Genomic DNA, 5,927 nt, shown 5'->3' with positions numbered 1-5,927 from the left:
GTTCAGGCTTCTGACGAAACAGTGGCTCATCAGAAAGTTTGGTTCAACACCTTTCTTTGATGGGCTAGAAAATTGCTTGAGAAAGGTTAAGAGACCTTAAGACTAAATAAAATAGAATAATATAATGTAACATAATAAAATATAAAATAAAATGTAATAGAATCCTTTGAGCACTAGCTAAAAGTAAATCCTGAAATACTGGAGAATATTTTTGTAAAATGATTCAAGTAGAATACTCTGACCTTGAGGAAAGTGGTCTGCAAGACTTAGGATTGCAAGGATAGAGTTAGATGCCTTTCCAAATCAGGAGAAAGGGGACACCTAGAAGAATCAGAATGACTACAGAATCTGGGTGGATAAGGATACACCCGGTGGATGCTCTGAGGCCTTGTCAATCTGTTGTTACTTTTGTGACAGAGTATCGCTGCATGGCACCTTTTCCTTAGAGTACCATTCCCACACATGCATTCAAATAAATTCACACTCTCATCTCCACTGACCCGTTTGTCAGACATACCAAAATGTGGGCTGACCCACATGACCTTTGTGCTGAAAAATATATATAATGAGGATCATTGGGCCTCACTCTGACAAACCTGGAGTAACGGTTATCCTTTGTTTTTCCTTTTCTTCTTTATCATAATCATATCAACTGAACCACATCTGCCATTCCGAAACATAGACTTTGTTCTGGAGAACAGGAGGGACATGCAGAGCTGTTGTTTCAGATTCTTCAAACAGTCATTGAGACAAGATCCTGATCCATAGAGACACAAAACTCTATGGAATACCTGCTTTGTGCTAAATTTGGAACAGAAGTAGTTTCATGCAACACCCGTAACCTCCTTTAAGCCATTGAACTTGAAAGCAACCCGCCCAGTCACACAGCTAAAATGTAACAATCAAGATTCCTCCAAACTTGTTAATTAAGATATATTGTATTATGGAAAAATGCAAAGAGAGTGGATGTTAAGTGTTCTTACCACAAAAATGATAACTATGTGAGGTGATGCATTTGTTAAGCAGCAAGATCTAACCATTTCACAATGTATATGTACTTTAAAGCATTATGTTGCTGGGCACAGTGGCTCAAGCCTGTAATCCCAATACTTCGGGAGGTCGAGGTGGGTGGATCACCTGAGGTCAAGAGTTCGAGACCAGCCTGGCCAACATGGCCAACATGGCAAAACTCCATCTCTACTAAAATACAAAAATTAGCTGGGGGTGGTGGCCACTGCTTGTAATCCCAGTTACTCAGGAGGCTGAGGCAGGATAATCACTTGAAACCGAGAGACGGAGGTTGCAGTGAGTCAAGATTGCTCCATTGCACTCCAGCCTGGGCAAAAAGAGCAAAATTCCATCTCAGAAAATAATAATAATAGTAATTTAAAAATAAAAACAAAAAAGAAAGTATTATGTTGTACGTGATAGATATACAATTTTTTTCAATTAAAAAAAAAAGACTTCAACCCAAGTCTGTGCATCTCAGGAATTAGAGACTAGTCACTTCCCATTCTATAATGTTGCCAGAAGGAATCTAGCTAGCATCCTTCTCTGGAGATCAGCTAGTTATCTCCAGGAATTCACTCTCTTTATCATCCTTTAGACTTAGCCACAATGTTTCTCCCTCTGTGGATACTTTGGTTAGGTTTCTTGGAGGGCATTAAAAAAAAAAAAATTTGAGGGAAGCATCATCCAGTTAAATAATTGACGAGAAGCTAAAACATGCCATTTTGTTTTCAGGCCAACACTATCCCAAATGAGCTGGTTGCAATGAACTTGTAAACACAACAAAGAAAACAGAATTCGCATAAGTTCTCTGCTAAATTCTCCCATATTGACACTCGAACATCAGGGCTATGAAACACGCAGGAGATGCAAGGGTGAATCAAAGTGCACTCCTTAATTTGTACCACACCAACTCAACAGTAAAATGTGATTTAATTTACTATATAATTTGCTTGTTCAACAAAGCTGAAAGATAACTCACTTAGTGCCACTTTGCTTATAAGTAAGCCGGTAACTGGCGGTGAACTTCCAGTGAATGGTTTTGTTGTTGATGCCAGAGAAAGCTGTTTGAGTGGAAAATACACAAAATTAAGGGCCTGCTGCTGTAGTATTTGCAATGCACTTCCTTTGTCCTCATCAAGTTTATTTCTGCAAAGAGGCAATTTCAGCCCTTTGTTTTTCTAACTCGATGAAGTCACTACGTCTTGCTCAGTGGCACACGGCTAGGGAAAAATGCATTCAGCCAAATTTAGAACCATTTGGAACTCACGAGTTGTGAATTTTGAACCAAACTTGAATCTTTTAAAAGCTCATCTGTTCCACAAAGCATGCCAGCTCGGCTAACAGCCTTGCAGCCTGGGCTGTCCTCTGAGGGCTAAGCTGGGGTCCCCAAGTCCCTCAGGTTTCTCCCAATTGACAGATTGGAGTATTACATGGTGCAAAAGCTTAGATGCAATGAGATAGGTGTACTACAAAACTCCAAAACCTACAACACAGAAGCAGAGATACCCCAAAAAGATGAAATAGAGGTCTCTTTTGTGTTTTGCCAATTTCTTAATATTTTCTATATGTCCTTAGAATCTATTTGTCCTTTTTGTCCACTAACACCATTCTAGCATAGAGCCATATTAGCCCCTATCCGCACTAAGCTTCAAAACCAGTCTCACTCCCACAGGTCTCTCCCACCTACGGTTCATCATGCGTATTCTAATCAGATCAATTTCCTGGAATTTCTGCTTGCACGTCTCATGCCTCTGCTCAAAGTCCTTTTATTTATTTATGTGCTCACTTGTTCTTTCATTCATGAGTCTCTCCTGAGCAGCTCGTGTGCACCAGCAACTCCAGCAGGGAAGCTAGAGTATCTGGTGCACAGGGACTCTGGGACAGGAAGCCCTGAGTAGAAGCAGAAACAACAGCCAGCCTTGTATTTATGCAGGTCAGGTTTTTTGTTTATTTGTTTGTTTGTTTTTTAAATCTCAGTGTGATATGCATCCTGAGAAGAGAATCGCACTGCAATGTTAGGGGTACAGGAAGGTCTGATGAAGGATACCCAAGGCCTGAATCCCAGAGGAGAGGATGTTCTCAGGGAGACACGGAGTGCAAGGGAGGAAGAGTGGGAAAGGAAGAGTTGCCTTAATAGAAGAGACAACCTGTGCCAAGGAGTGGAAAACAAGAGCATGACAGCAGCTCAAGCGACCTCATTTGGGTCACAAACTCCTTCACAAAGCCTGCAGGTGTGGGCATGTCTGAGTGTTAGCAAGCAGGAAAGCAGTGTTGATGATGGAGTGCTGCAGGAACAGTGGAAGAAAGTGAAGCTGGAGAGGAAAGTGGGTGCCAGTTAATGGAGGCCCCATGACTGCCTGCTAATGAGCTTGGACCATGTCCTGAAGATGTGGAGCCATTTTACCTGATGATTCATCCTCATCTACAGATCACAGTCCCAACGTCTTGGCCCAGTATTCAGGGCTTCCTATAATTTGTTTCCAGCCTATCTAGAAAAACTAATCTGTCATTATTTCCAGGAGCAGACATCTTCACCCAGCTAATAGATATATAGAGAGAGCATATCACAGCCCTCTGCCTCTGGTCTCCACATAAGTGTTCACAGCACTGGCCTCCAACAAGAACCCTTGCTGGCATCTATTTTTCAGGGGTGTGTGGCCTGTTGATGTCTCCTGTATGTGCTCCTTAAACAAATACTGTGCATCTAGCCAAGCATAGAAATAGCAGTTAAGAATTCATTGATTCATTCAATAAATACTGAGCTTGTACAGAACAGAAACTGTCCTCGATACTGAAGCAACCATAGTAAATAAGACAAAGCCACTGTCCTCACAATGCAAACATGCCATATTTGGAGGAAGAAAAACAAGTACATGAACGATTCAAATAGAACTCAATAGAGAGCAATATGATGGAAGAAATACGTGGAGCCACCAAAAGGCACAAGAAAGAAGCCTAATTTGTACTTGAATCGTCAGGGAAGGTTGCCAAAGGAAATATTATCTGAGCTGAAATCTAAAGGATTAGTAAAAATTAACAGAAGAGAATGGGAGAATGTGTTAGGCTGAGGGAGAAGCACACACACAAACCAGGGACTAGAGATGTTGGTGCACTTAGGCAATAAAGCCATCTCAAACTGGCTACAGCATGCAGTGCAGAGAGAATAGTCGAGCTGCTGTGAAAGGAGAGGGAAGAGCAGAGTGGGTAGAGATGCTGCTGCATAGCAGTGATGCTGCTCAAGCCAGCTTGTGTGCTAAGTCCAAAATTGTCTTCATCTCACTGCCTATTTAGCAAAAGAGGCTGAGTAAGCAAGAGCTAAGTTGAGAGGATGGGGATCAGGCATAGAGAAAGGACTATATTCCGTTTTGCTGTGGAGGGTTCAGTCAGAGAGGTGGGAAAGACTATAGGGAAAGTATGCAAACCTTCTGAAAGGTAGGAAGGTTCTGCAGGGCCTCAGGGGAGAATAGCTGAAGGCAGCCGTTCTATAACCCTGAGGCAGAGGGCAAGGAGTAGGCACAAAGGAGTGTGGGGGAATTTATCTTAAACACGCTTGTTTACTTACGTTGACCAGGAACTGACCTTTGATCATTGGTGCGCTTGATATTCCCTGAAAGGGGAACAATAAATGTTAATTACCTACAGGCTGTGTGGGCTCCAGGTTTTCAGCATTGTGCCTGCACTGAATAAAAGCAAGCAGCTCCAGCTTCTTGGGGCTGCTGTCTGGCCATTAGAACCAGACAGTGACCTAGCTGCTCTAATATTGCATACCTATGTCTGAGTACTCATTTCATCCATCCACCGGGGTCTGCAGGACAGACTCGGCATTTTTCACCAAAGGCTGCAATGATAACAGTAATGCAGTGATTATGATGCAGTGATGAAAGGCAGCTGCTGTCGTTTCCGAGGTGGAGGGTGCTGATGATCTCCTGCCCCACATCCTGTAGCTCACCTGAAGCTACAGGCAAGGTTTTCTTCATACACACATCTTCCTACCTGTAGGACCTATATCTCCATTGCTCTTCTTCTGGAAGCAAGCTGGCTTTCCCTAAAGCACACAGGAAGCAACTAAAAGGTAGTGAAGGGATAAGGAAGCAATATTCCTGGGGAGAATCCTTAACCAACAGAACATGAGAGTCAGTGGATGTGTGCCTATCTCCTGAAACCCCAGGTGCCTGGTTCCAGTTCTCAGCATGCTGCCAGCAAGATGAGCCCCATTTGTCCAGGGCAGTGACCTGATTTATATGGCTTTCCTCCATCCTTTCTCTGACTTTTTCCATTTTTCTCACTTTTGATCCCAGGAACCACTTTCCAAATGAATTACTGGAACCCAAATCCTGGTCTAGGGGTCTGATTTTGAGAAATACAGTCTTCAGTACTGTCACCTGACCTAACATAGGCCTCCAGAAGTAAGTTCCTGTCACTTTACCAACTTCCAGGACAACCTTCACAGTTTTTAAGGGAGGTGAGACCGGAGATTAGTGCTGAATTGTAAAACTGTCCTTTCAGTAGGGTGTGTGTGTGTGTGCGCACGCATGTGGGTAGAGCTGTGGTGCAAAGTAATTTTGTTACCAATGTCATGGTCAATAGAGTTTATCACACATCTGCTATAGAGGGTAGCTATAGGGGATGATTGCTTACATAGAGGCCAAATGGAGACAGTGACAATTGCCCAGAGAAAAGATATCGAAGGCCTTAACAATAGCAGTGACAGTGGTGACGGAGAGGAGGAAACAGATTGCAGACACATTGGGAGGACTTAGTTACTCCTTATCATGATGGGTTCTGGGTCTCCCTCCAGAAAAACATGATTGACACAATGAGAATAATAATAATGTAGTGAGAGTCATGCCAATGCCCTAATGAACCTGAGCATGATGTGCCCAGAAAATCAATTTCCTTGGAATAACTCAAGCAAA

At 42.8% G+C, this 5,927-nt stretch overlaps 1 long non-coding RNA gene across 1 annotated transcript; it reads right to left on the bottom strand.

The window, feature by feature from the left end:
- Positions 1–1,031: 1,031 nt before the first annotated feature.
- On the bottom strand, positions 1,032–5,070 carry LOC144340963 (uncharacterized). The gene is made up of 5 exons (XR_013417499.1): positions 5,005–5,070; positions 4,780–4,849; positions 4,591–4,618; positions 1,991–2,072; positions 1,032–1,336 (listed from the first exon to the last, which is right to left on the bottom strand). It is a non-coding gene; the product is annotated as an uncharacterized LOC144340963 (long non-coding RNA).
- Between the last annotated feature and the right edge of the window lie 857 nt (positions 5,071–5,927).

The sequence above is a fragment of the Macaca mulatta genome, chromosome 5 (assembly GCF_049350105.2).
Source record: "Macaca mulatta isolate MMU2019108-1 chromosome 5, T2T-MMU8v2.0, whole genome shotgun sequence".
Taxonomy (NCBI): Eukaryota; Metazoa; Chordata; class Mammalia; order Primates; family Cercopithecidae; genus Macaca; species Macaca mulatta.
This window is presented reverse-complemented; position numbering and strand designations above follow the sequence as displayed.